Below are 13,582 nucleotides of genomic sequence, written 5' to 3'. Positions count from 1 at the left end.
TCACCAAAGACTGAATGCAGAGGCAGATAGGTTAATCCAGCAATCCACTATTAGGACAGGTAGTAGAAAGATTTGCAGAAGGGTAAAACACTGCCACTCCTCTCACTCAACTTTTATTTGGAAAATCTAGTTATTTCATTAAAATTATGTTAACATGTGATTAGTATGGGTTTTCAAATGAATCCATATAAACATTTAAAATTCTGTTTTAATTTCTATTATAAATATATATAAACAAAATTTCCTTAGTGTCTTAATAGCGTTTCAGTGTGTATAGGGTCTCTAAAACCAAACGTTTTGAGAATTCTTGCTTTAAAGGAGCAAAATTCACCTGTAACTGTGATTTCTATTATATCCACCGATTAAATTATAGAATTTTAAATGTTATGTTGACCTTAGTTCATAAGATACACCGGTCAAAGAAAAAATACCCAGGGCTCAGGTTTTATTTTAAAAGACTGGAAACATACCTGATTATAATAAAATTATAAATCCATCTGCCCCTCTCCTTTCCCAGGACTTTTTTCAAGACTCTGTAAATCAAGTCTTCTGGACGCAGGAGTAAGGAACTTTTGCAGTGACACCAATATTGCACTGGCAGCCCACATACAACAATTTTTATTCTACCCAGGGCTGGAAAACTTTCCTCCTCCCCAGAGAGAGTTTTTTGGCTTCCAGGCCAAGTGGCTAGGATAATAGTCTCCTGCTTTCCTCCTGCTTTGGGGAATCTTAATCCTATGGACAGCTGATCACAGACCCTGAAGCTCCCTCCCTATTTTCCCAAGACAGCCGGCAATAGGACATATACAATGAAAATCAGACTTTTGGTCCATAGGTCAAGATTTATATAACTAGCCAAGGTCTTGACAAGCATCCTGAATTCATACAAGATGTATTTGTTTTATAAAAAGAGATAGAGAGAGATGATGTTTGTTAGAAATACTTTTAAAAGGTATTTAACTATTCAATAAATATTTTTACCAATACAGGGAATATAAAGGTATAAACGTGTGGGGTGGGTAAAGAGGAGAGCTGGAGAGCGAAGTCAAATTGGAGCTGTCCCACCCTAACAAGTGGGCGACGGGGCCTCCTGCACCATAATTCATGTGTCCGCCCCTTGGGCGTAGATTGTTCCTACTGAGATCAAATAGAGTATTGAAGGATAGCTCGAGCCCTCCTCACCTGCTGTAGCAGCTCTACCGGTCCCCTCCAGTAAATTCCTGAGCATTCTTGAGAGCTGGGTTGAGGGGATGGGGATGGAGAGGCGCTACTTTTCTGAGTCAGCCCATGCCACAGCTTGGATCTCCATGCTGCGAGCTCACCCAGCTGCGGTCCCCAGCTGGCCAGCTTGCCCCTCCTGCCCCTCTGCTGGATTTCATGTTTCTGCAGCAGAAACACCAGTACCTGTCTCCTTCCAAATACATGTGCTCACCTTGTCTCTCAAAATAAAGAATACTAATTTTCAGCTAGACAGCTTGCAGTCAGCTAGGAGTCTTGGTTTCCCAGCCTCCCTTGTCTCTAAGTACTGGTGAGTGAGATGTGTATAAAGGTCTGTGGAAATGGAGGAGTTCTGTGCAACTTCCAGGAAGCCTCTTTGGAAAAGAGGAAACATGCCCTTCTTCCTCCCTTTCCCCATCCTACCTCCGGTAGGATGGGGTCTGATGCCTGCTGTAGTGACCACAGGGAACTGCTGGATGAGAACCGTATCCTCAGGTGGCTGAATGGAGAACAGGAAGGGCTGTGGGTTCCTGATGACCCTGGGGCTGGCCCTGCTGCCCTGGATGGCCCTCCCCTAGAATTCTTTACAGGAGAAATAAGTCTCCCATCATATTTAAGCCATGCCCTTTCAAGTTTTCTGCCACACAGGGTAATGACCAGTCCTAACCGAAACCCTTTCTTTCTTTCCCCAAATTATAAATAACACTAGGCTATTTTGAGCCAAAAAAGCATTCAATGGAAACTTGACAGTAACCGTATAAAGGTATAAAATGGAAAGGAATTACCGCAAATTCAGTGGAGGACATCCCTGTTTCTAGATACTTGTTATCACTCCCCTGCTGTGGAAATATTCTTCAATGTCCATGCTCACCCACAAGTCCCCTGCCTTCCATCACATTCATGAGGCTCTCCTTCCTCCTCGTTCGATTGTCACTTAGATGATCTCTGGTTGACTCACCGTAACTCGAAATTCCTCTCACTCTATCTTGTCAAACAGTCCACGCCTGTCCTTATCCCACTGACTCCATCCAAATGAGACCGACAGCATTGTGTTTCTCAAGCAAAAATGCCATCAGAGCCCATCTCGGTGTTTTCACCAACAAATAACCAACTACTCCAGAGATAATTTAAGCAATTCCATCAGAAGGAAAAAGCAGCTACCATACATTTTTTCATAGTATTTTTCTTTCTACTCTATATTATTAAGAAGTAGGGAAAATACACCTGTGAAAATTTAATGAAATCAGAAATTCCAGCACAGATTTTCGCAGAGTTTCGGTGTATCATGAAAAGTGCCTAGGAAGGCATGAGACCCGATGCTGGCAAAGGCGCTGTGATTTATGTGAAAGCAGAAGCCATCTCTCCTGACACAGAGTTCCACCTCCGGTGATCCGTCACGCCCCCCCCCCCCCCCCCCCCCCACCCCGCAAGTCCACACACCCAGCTCCGGCTGACGCCTGCAGACACTGCCTACCAGGCCTGCCCCTACTTCCTGCACTTTATGATTTTTCTCTTCAACGGTCATGGGATGCAACTTCTCTCATTTAAGACACAGCATAAAAGGTTTGCCTTCTTACTCTCTTACCCGTAGCTTTCAATGAACGCACGTGCTCTGAGAGCCCTGCTATGGGATCCACAGCCTTCTCTTCACTGCCAGTTACTGCAATTATCCATCAGATTTCACATGGATGTTGGAATCAAGACCCCACCTGACAGTGTCTTACCTCACCTCCATACTTTTTCATCTCCGCTCGACCTCGGATACTTAAGAGCGTATCTGAACATGTCACCATCTAACACTTCACTTCTTAAATCTTCAACTCTGATTTTCTATCACTAACAATTTTTAGCCTTCCACCTTTCTCTTCCTCACTCCCACTACAACTACTTTTTTAAGCCTTTTGAGATAATTCTGGGAAAAGAAGGCAGAGCAAAAGATTCTCTGTCCCTTTCTTAGAAACTATCCAACAATAATCAGGAGAAAACCAGAAAAGACCACCTCATCTTCAATAAAAACTGATGAAAGTCCGTAACTCTGGATGAAAATACATAGAAAAGAGTTCCAAAGGGCAATGATGATTAGACCAGGGCCTTGAAAGTGTGACCAGGATCTCAGCAGAACCCAGGCAGTGTATGCAGCGTGCTGAGTTCACCGTAGCTACATCCCACGTTCAGGGGCAAACAGTGGTCTCTGGTTAGAATAGCAAGATTCCCATGTGGGACGGGCAGCGGGAGCCTCCAAGATGCCTTTGTGTTGCAAAGAAGTGGCCCCAGGAAGGTGGAACTGAAAGAGGAAATATATAAAAAAGCTGTCGGGCTTCCCTGGTGGCACAGTGGTTGAGGGTCCGCCTGCCGATGCAGGGGACGCAGGTTCGTGCCCCGGTCTGGGAGGATTTCAAATGCCGCGGAGCGGCTGCACCCGTGAGCCATGGCCGCTAAGCCTGCGTGTCCGGAGCCTGTGCTCCGCGACGGGAAAGGCCACAACAGTGAGAAGCCCGCGTACTGTAAAAAAAAAAAAAAAAAAAAAAAAGCTGTCTGCCATGGGAATGACAGCACAGAGAATAAAATACGGTAGCAAGCAGCCCTGCAGGTGCTAATCTTGCCCACTGGAGAAGGAAAAAAGATCTCAGCACGCCTGTGTGTGCATGTGTGGATGTAGGCACATCCCCCACCTCGTACCACGTTCTAGACTTCACAGAGCCCCGGGGGGACCTTCTTGTAACCCCGAGGGTGTGGGGAAACTGGCTGATCTTCAAAACCTGCAGGCCCACCCTTTCCTCTGATACCTCACCCAGCTCTCTTTCAGAACTGCTCACCTTTCCAAGATGAACAATACTAAGAATAATAAGAAAACACTTAGAAAAGGAGCAGGACGCAGAGAGGAGCACACTACACAAAAGGCAGATGAAGATCCTTTGTCAAAAAGTAAAGACAACAAAATAGGTGATGTTATTTGCACGCCTGACTCTCTGCACCAGACTGTGGCCTAGTGTTCCCAGCACCTAGCAGTGTGGCTGGTACATACTAAATATTTCATCTAGATTTGATGAGTAAAGAAGTGACTTTCTAAAGTGGCATTTCAGATATTATTGGTCTCCTTCTGAAAATGATTTGGGGTGACTGGGCCCTCCTGGATTTCCTGAAATGAAACAAATATGTGTAGCTTTCTTTGCTAAGTTTAATAAAGACAGGTTGTTTTGAAAGTCTAATTAAATTCAACAAATATTCGTTGAGTCCTTACTATGTGCAGATTACTCTGCTGGGTTCTACCATGGATTTAAAAACAAGATCTGATTCTAATTTGAAAAGATACGTGCACCCCAATGCTCATAGCAGCACTATTTACAATAGCCAAGACATGGAAGCAATCTAAGTGTCCATCGACAGATGAATGGATAAAGAAGATGTGGTACATATATACAATGGAATATTCCTCAGCCATAAAAAGAACGAAATAATGCCATTTGCAGCAACATGGATGGACCTAGAGACACTCATACTGAGTGAAGTAAGTCACACACAGAAAGACAAATATCATATGATATCGCTTATATGTGGAATCTAAAAAAAGTATACAAATGAACTTATTTACAAAACAGAAACAGACTCACAGATATAGAAAACAAACTTATGGTTACCAAAGGGGAAAGGGGGTGGGGAAGGGATAAATTAGGAGTTTGGGATTAGCAGATACAAACTGCTGTAAAATAAATAACTAGGTCCTACTGTATAGTACAGGGAACTATATTCAATATCCTATAATAAACCATAATAGAAAAGAATATATATATGTATAACTGAATCACTTTGCTGTACATGAGAAACTAACACAACACTGTAAATCAACTATACTTTAATAAAAAAATATATCTATAAACAAGACCTCGAGGGGTTGAATATTCACTATTTAATTAATTACATTTTTAATTTTAAAACGTTTCTTAATTAGTCTGGGGAAGGGCAAATGCTGTTTCCTGACCACCAGAATCTATTCTAACAGTAAAACCATTGCTACTATTCCAATATAACAACAGACAGAATAGGTAGATGATTCAAACTCTTTTAAATAGTGCAAATGAACTGGATTTCTTTTAAATTTAATAATAAATGAATATTGTAATAAGTTTGCATGGAGACAGATGCAAATTACTGTGGTGGTAACTTCATAATGTATGCAAATGTCAAATCATTATGCAGCACACCTGAAACCAATACAATATTGTATGTCAACTATATTTCAATTAAAAAATTCTTGAAAGATACTTAATTCCTCATTTCAAGATAAATAATAAGTGGTCATGGTAAATGAAGTTCATACATTTATGTACTCATTCAACAAGTATTTGTAAAATGCCTTCTATTTGGAAGATGCTATATTATATTAGGCAGTTTGGGAGTTCCTAAATCTGATACTCAAAGTATAGGTGATATATGACTGTGATACATTTTAAATTTTTGTTTGTAAACGAATGGATTTTTATTCAGAGTTTAATATTAGAGGAAAGGGGAGATTTTGGGTTTCTGGTTCCGCATGTAAGGAGTCTGGAAGTTGCCACTCCCTCCCAACGACAAGTAAAAAGCTGAACTGGGCTTCCCTGGTGGCGCAGTGGTTGGGAGTCCGCCTGCTGACGCAGGGGACACGGGTTTGTGCCCCGGTCTGGGAAGATCCCACATGCCGCGGAGCGGCTGGGCCCGTGAGCCATGGCCGCTGAGCCTGCGCGTCCGGAGCCTGTGCTCCGCAACGGGAGAGGCCGCAACAGTGACAGGCCCGCGTACCACAAAAAAAAAAAAAAAAAAAGCTGAACAGACGGAAGAATCAATAGCTTTTCTTGGATCCATGAGAGACATGAGGACACAGGCCAAACTGCTGTCCCCAAGACTGGAGAGACAGACAGTCAAATACAGGGAGCTGGGGTTTACTGGAGCCGAAACAGCTATGGGAACTAATGCTGGGGGGGAACCCTGCACTGTAATTAATGAATTGCTGGAGACTCAGTGCCGACAACGCTGAGAGGTAAACACTGCAGTCACAGGAGGTCCCCCATAGTTTTGTAACACTTACCTCCAGGATCTTGACAAGGCTTCTACGGTGAGTATCTGAGAAAAATCTCCTCGGGCTCCGGCAGTGGGAGGGGAAAAGGAACCATCTGAAATACACCAGAGCACTGGCTTCTTAACAAGGCTGCCCTCAGGTGAAACTAGTTAACCAGAGCCTAGCCTGCTGGGAGATTTTCAGAGCCTAACTGACTGCGGGAAAGGGAAATACCCAACTGCAGCCCGCTCCAGCCATCCTGCCCCACCTAAGAGGGGAGAGAAAACTGAGAAACACTTGTGAAGCTCATAGCCCAGCGGCCTCCACTCCCTGAATTCTGAGACCTAATCACAGGACTCCCACTTCACCACCAAGGTACTAAGGCCAATTTACAGCACTTCTTTCACCTGGTACATCATGTCCCGCTATCAAGAAAAATTACAATGCTTACCAAAAGGCAAAAAACATAATTCGAAGGGAAGGAGCCAGCATCAGAGCCAGACATGGCAGGGACGGTAGAATTATCAGACAGGGGATTTAAAACAACTGTGATTAATACGCTGAGGGCTCTGACGGGTAAAGCAGACAGCATGCAAGATCAGATGGGCGATGTCAGCAGAGAGATGGAAATCATAAGAAAGGAAAAGAAATGCTAGAGATCAAAAGCACTGTAACAGAAATGAAGGACGCCTTACATAGGCTTGTTAGTAGACTAGACACAGGTGAGGAAAGACTCTCTGAGCTTGCATATATGTCAATAGAAACCTCCAAAAAGAGAAAAGAGACTGAAGAAAACAGAACAGACTACCCAAGGACTGTGGGGCAACCACCAAACATGTAACATGTATGTAATGGGAATACCAGATGGAGACGGAAGAGAGAAAGGAGCAGAAGAAATAGTGGAAAAAATAGTGACTAAGAATTTCCCCAAATTAAAGTCAGACACCAAAACACAGATCCAGGAAGCTCAGAGAACACCAGGATAAACACCAACACAATCTGTATGTAGGCGTATCATCTTCAAACTATCGAAAATCAAAGATAAAGAAAAAATCTTGAAAGAAGCCAGAGGAATATAACACTTTACCTACAGAGGAACAAAGATACAGATTACATCCAACATCTTCTCAGAAACCATGTGAGCAGGAAGAAAGTGGAGTGAAATACTGAAAGTATTGAGAGAAAAAAGCCTCCAACCTAGAATTCTGTTCCCTGGGAAGTTATCCTTCAAAAGTGAAGGAGAAATAAAGACTTTCTCAGACAAACCAAAATTGAGGGAATTTCTTGCCAGTAGACCCTCCTTGCAAGAAATGTCAAAAAAAGTCTTACAGGGAAGGAAATTAACACAGGTCAGAAACTGGGATCTACATAAAGAAAGGAAGAGCATCAGAGAAAGAATTAGGGAAGGTAAAATAAAAACTTTTATTTTATTTCTCTGATTCTTAATTGATCTATCAGATAACAGTATGTTGAAAATAACAGCAACAATGTATTTGGTTACATATGCTGATGTATGTATATTAAGTACACATGTGCTTAAGGATGCTTATGTATAAACAAAATGAAAGTAGGAATGCTACAAAGGACAGGAGGGAGGAATTAGGATTATTTTGTTACCAGAAGGTACTCACACTGTCTGTGGTGTGGTGCTCTTCCAACATGGACTTGGATTAATTATAAACGTATCTTGAGAATTCTAGGGCAACCACTACAAAGTTAAAGAAAGAAGTATAACTGATATGCTAATAAAAGAGAGAAAATGGAATCTCATAGAATGCTCAATTAAACCACAAAAGGCAGAAAAATAGTGGAAGACAAAAACAGGAACAAAGAACAAGGGCAGCAAATAGAAAACAGTAACAAATATGGTAGCGATGAATCCAACTATATCAATATCAGATACAAAGTAGTGCTTACATTATTACTGTTCAGTTTATCAAGGAAAAGTCAGGAACTGGCTAAAAATAGCATATGCCCACATATTTACCATATAATCTCATTTCTTTTCAATTCATATGAGGGCTAGAAAGAAATGGGGTTTATGAGAAACGATATAAAGAAAAATGCCTTTTAAAAATCAATTTTAATAAAAGAAACTCTAGTCCTTTTGATTATTCAGGATCTCCTAAGGTATGTTCCTCGGAAATCTTCTTCCAAAGTACAAAGAATAGTTCAGGAGAAAAGGTGTATGTGGTCAAATGGGTTTGGAGAATGTTGCATTCTATAAATTCCCTTCTGGAAATTTACAATACACATAAGCAAATCAAAGAGTCTGAAAGGATAAAGAAGATGTGGTACATATATACAATGGAATATTACTCAGCCATAAAAAAGAACAAAATAATGCCATTCACAGCAACATGGATGGACCTAGAGATTGTCATACTGAGTGAAGTCAGACACAGAAAGACAAATGTCATATGATATTGCTTATATGTGGAATCTAAAAAAAAAAGGGTACAAATGAACTTAGGTACAAAACAGAAGTAGAGTCACGGATGTAGAAAACTTATGGTTACCAGGGGATAAGGTGGGGGGGGAGGGATAAATTGGGAGATTGGGATTGACATGTACACACTACTATATATAAAATAGATAACCAATAAGAACCTGCTGTATAGCACAGGGAACTCTACTCAATACTCTGTAATGGCCTATATGGGAAAAGAATCTAAAAAAAAAAAGAAAGAGTGGATATATGTATATGTATAACTGACTCACTTTGCTGTACACCTGAAACTAACACAACATTGTAAATGTAAATCAACTATACTCCAATAAAAAACTTAACTTTTTTTTTTAATTTAAAAAAGAGTCTGAAAAGTCCCAGAGTAAAGGAAGTTTATTTAGCCTGATATTTCCCAAATTTTAGAAAGCACAAAGAAATTCTGGCAAAAAAAAATGTGATGTTGTAACTCAAAAACACAAGATTCTTAAGATGGTCAAGTGACCTTAGCTGGAGATGAACATGATCCATGTCTATGGCCATGGTCTCTGTCATCTCCTGCTGGTGTAAAGGTGCCCCTTTCCTGTTTAAGGACCAGCTCCTCCAAGTGCACTCTGGTTGCCATCCCCTGTTACTTTCTCAAGGACTTCATTCCTACATCATCAATTTTCTATTGATGTTTTTCTCTATTAAGATGCTGATCCAGTAAGTATGAAAACATTTCTTTGTAACCCAACTTGGAAACAGATGTTACTTGAAAAATGTCAAGTTGCCACCCATTTCTTTGCTCCCCTGTTACAGCACAATTCCTGGAAGTTTCTACTTGACATCGCTTCTCAATGATGTTACATAATCATTCTTCAGTCTGTTTTAATCTGGCTTTCTTCCACACCGCTGCACTGAATTGTTGTCAAGGTCTCAAAAAATTCCATGTTGCCAAATTCTGTAGACATTTGTAAATTCTTATTTTAATTTACACTCAACAGCATTTCACGTACTTGGCCACTCATTCCTTGAAATACCACCTTTATTTCTGCGACCTCATGCTCTTCTGCTTTTCTCCATGTCTCACCTCAGCCACCTCTGATGACTTCACTGCTGCCACCTGACCTCAAAAAGTAAGAATTCCCCAGGTTCAGTTCAGCTTACTTGTGTTTTCCTCACCTCTTACTAGATAATTTCATTCATTTCCATGGCTTTAAATAACGCACATGACTAGATTATGAGTGCCAAATGCACAGGCCCAGTTCCTAATTCTGCCCTGAGCTCTGAATTCTTAGAGCCAGCTGCCTATTGACATGTTAGCATATATGCCACGTGCATCTCAAAGGTAGCAATTCCAAAAGGTGCTTTCCCACCTTAACCCAACTTCTGCTTCTGTGTTACATATCATGATAAACTGCACTTCCTTCCACCCTGTAACACTGGACAAACACTCCGGAGTCATCCTCTGTCCTCCTTCCGTTATCCCTCACATCTAAGCCATTAACAAGACCTGCCAATTTTCCCCTCGCAAACCTGTGCACTTGAACCTGTCTACTTCTCTGCATCTCCATTTCTACTATCTGAGTTCAACCATCTTCTCTCGCCTGGACTATTGCTATTGCTTCCTAGCTGATCTGTTTCTCCCCTTGCCTCTCTCCAGTCAATACTCCCCATGGCACGTGAGTGACTTACAAAAGTGCAAATCCAGTTGACTCACTCCGCATCCCGCTTGTTAAAAGCCTCCAGTGGCTGGCTCACTAGCTCGGATACAGCACAGCGGTCAAGGTCTGGTTAGCAGCTGCTTCCTCTTGGTCCAGTTGCTACTTTCCTCCCTGCGCATTGGCTTTTCTGCTTTCTGTACTCTTCCCCTAAACACGCTTGGCTCTTCCCCTCCTGTTCTTTCTCTACCTGATTGTTCTTCCCCTCTTTTGCATACAGCTGACTTCTTTCATATCTCACCTCAGTCCATCCCTGACCATCCTACCTAAAGCTGCCAGCACACCCATGAGATTCCGTCCCACCTCCATGTTTAGTCCCCTCAAAGCACGTCAGATGATCTGCATGGATGGCGTTTCCTATGAAGGGGTGATGGTGAGTTGGGCTGGGTGCGATTTGGGTCTTTGTTTGTCTTCTCTGCACACACCTCACACACATCCCTGAGCATGGAGATATTTTCTGTCTAGTTGACCACTGTAATCCCAATGTCCAGAGTAATGCTGGCACAGAATAGCTCCTAAATTAATATTTGTTGGATAAATAAATCCATAATCCTCATTATAAACAAAGGCTTACAAAAATATGTGATTATTCCTCTGTGTCAACCCAGATGATCTAATCCTGGTGAATTTCAATGGAAAGTGAGTCTAAGGAGGCCAGTCCAGGTTACAATAAGAAAACAAAACTGCAAGTGAAATATGGACTTCCTAAGGTGATATACATCCCTAGTGCACCTGAGGTTTAGGGATGGAAATAATTCACCACCAATTTTGGGAGGAAATTTCAGTTAAATGACACATCTCATGGCATCCACATCTCCTTTTCAAATCGCAGCTTCTAATATTGTGAATTGAAAATCCTGGGGCTTCCCTGGTGGCGCAGTGGTTGAGAATCTGCCTGCCAGTGCAGAGGACACGGGTTCGAGCCCTGGTCTGGGAAGATCCCACATGCCGCAGAGCAACTAAGCCCGTGCGCCAGAGCTACTGAGCCTGCGCGTCTGGAGCCTGTGCTCTGCAACAAGAGAGGCCGCGACAGTGAGAGGCCCGCGTACCGCGATGAAGAGTGGCCCCCGCTCGCCGCAACTAGAGAAAGCCCTCGTACAGAAACGAAAACCCAACACTGCCAAAAATAAATAAATAAATTTATTTTAAAAAAGGAAAGAAAATCCTGGACTCCAAAGAATTCTTTCCTCTCTACTCACCTTTTTCAAATCTTTTCACTAAAATGTAATTTAGAGTTTAGCCACTTGAGGGCGCTTTAGATCTTTTACATACACTCCCTTTTAAAAAAATGCCAGGCACCTTTCAAAAAGGCCAGAATTAATTTCCCTACAAATATTACATCCTTGATTCTGACACTTTTAAATCTCTATTAAATCTCTAGCTCCTAAAATTCAAACAAGCTATTTCTAATCCAGGAAACTGTGACATCGCTGGCTCATGACTTAATCTTATTCAAGTTGTCATTACAACACCGAGCCTCTGTCTTCAGTTTCTCCTGAAGAGATCACAGCGCTATCCATTTTAGGTTAATGATTCACAACGAAGGTGAGCTTAGACTCACGCCAGAGAATTTTCGAAACGTGCACTTCTGAGCCCCACTCTGTTCATTCAGACGCATTAAATTACAACCGCCGGGGCACAGCATTAGCTTAGGAGGTTTTTAGAAGTTCCCCAAGTGCTTTTTTTTTTTTTTGCGGTACGCGGCCCTCTCACTGTTGTGGCCTCTCCCGTTGCGGAGCACAGGCTCCGGACGCGCAGGCCCAGCGGCCATGGCTCACGGGCCCAGCCGCTCCTGCGGCATGTGGGATCTTCCCGGACCCGGGCACGAACCCGTGTCCCCTGCATCGGCAGGCGGACCCTCAACCACTGCGCCACCAGGGAAGCCCCCAAGAGCTACGTTTTTATTTTACGTCTTTTTATCCCAAGCCCAGGCAGTCAACTCACTCAGGAGACAGCAGGAGAGCACCATCTTCACTTCACTTCTCTTTGAATCTGGGTCTCATCCTGATGAAACATGAAGACAGACATGTTGTGTAGGAGGCGCCGTTTCCACGTTATTCTAACCTGGAATGAACGCTGACATCGTGCGCTCACATCAAGAGAGTGTGACGTGCTGTACTTTGGGAGGAAAGAGGCACAGCCTCCTACTCTGATGCACCAGCGTATGATGTCACCTGCTGGTGCCTCTACTCCCCATCTCCAAGATGCAGAAACGAAAATATGTGCCTCTGTGGGGACTGGACGGACAAGACGTTGTATGTGATGTGGCCAGTTGCCCCCATGTCCACCCCCACCCCTTCCCATGCTACTTCCTGGTCCGCCGCGGCCAGAAGAGGGAGGCCCACTCCCTGGCAGCAGGGACTCTGGGTGTGAGCTGTGTTCTGTCCACCAGAGGCAGATGCTGGACAGGAGCGAGAGGCCATGTTCCTGCAGCTCAGCCATCTGTGCTGGCAAGCAAGGTGTCAGACTCGGAGGTTTCCTGCCGCGGAGTTCCAGTCCACTGTCCGGATTTTTCAGTCTTGTGAGACCTGTGGCCTTATGTCGGGGCCAACCTCAGAGGTGGGAGCTCCTTGGGCCTGTGTCATCCCGGCGGGCATCCCAGCCACCCGAGAACCTGCTTCCCTGGCTCTTCCCTGACTGTAAGGGCTGCACTCTCTGTCTCTACCCACTTCCACTTTAAATCTCTGGAGGGGCTTCTGTTTCCTACCCTGAACCTTGCCTAATACAGACATACAAAGTGCTTAGTAGAGTTTCTGGCACTTAAAAGTTGCTTTAAAAATGTTAGCTATTATTATGGTTTATATTTGACCTTTTTAAAACGTTTAAAATTGATATATAGTTGATGTACGATATTATAAATTATAGTTGTACAACATAGTGATTCACAATTTTTAAAGGGTATATGCCATTTATAGTTATTATAAAATACTGCCTACACTCCCTGTGTTGTACAATATATCCTTGTAGCTTATTTATTTTATACCTAGTAGTTGCACCTCTTAACCTCCTACCTGTATCATCCCCCTCCCCACTGGTAACCACTAGTTTGTTCTCTATACCTGTGAGTCTGTTTCCTTTTTGTTATATTCACTAGTTGGTTTTATTTTTTAGATTCCACATATAAGTGATGTCATATATTTGACCTTAGCCACATTAAGCCCGTTTCCTTCTCTGTAAAATGGT

The 13,582-nt window shown here is 42.8% G+C and overlaps 1 long non-coding RNA gene across 1 annotated transcript in view; it reads right to left on the bottom strand.

Moving 5' to 3' along the window:
- The window catches only part of LOC113628505 (uncharacterized), a 128,079-nt gene that overhangs the window by 113,560 nt on the left and 937 nt on the right, over positions 1-13,582 (bottom strand). The window contains exons 2-3 of the long non-coding RNA XR_003436126.1: positions 7,882-7,958; positions 6,281-6,365 (exon numbers count right to left, since the gene is read on the bottom strand). This is a non-coding gene — a long non-coding RNA (uncharacterized LOC113628505). The remainder of the gene's footprint in view (positions 1-6,280; positions 6,366-7,881; positions 7,959-13,582) is intronic.

This window comes from Aethalodelphis obliquidens, unplaced genomic scaffold (genome assembly GCF_003676395.1).
Source record: "Aethalodelphis obliquidens isolate GAN/ISIS:26980383/991018 unplaced genomic scaffold, ASM367639v1 scaffold24, whole genome shotgun sequence".
In the NCBI taxonomy this organism is placed as follows: Eukaryota; Metazoa; Chordata; class Mammalia; order Artiodactyla; family Delphinidae; genus Aethalodelphis; species Aethalodelphis obliquidens.
Note: the sequence above shows the minus strand (reverse complement) of the source record. Positions and strands in the feature narration are given on the sequence as shown.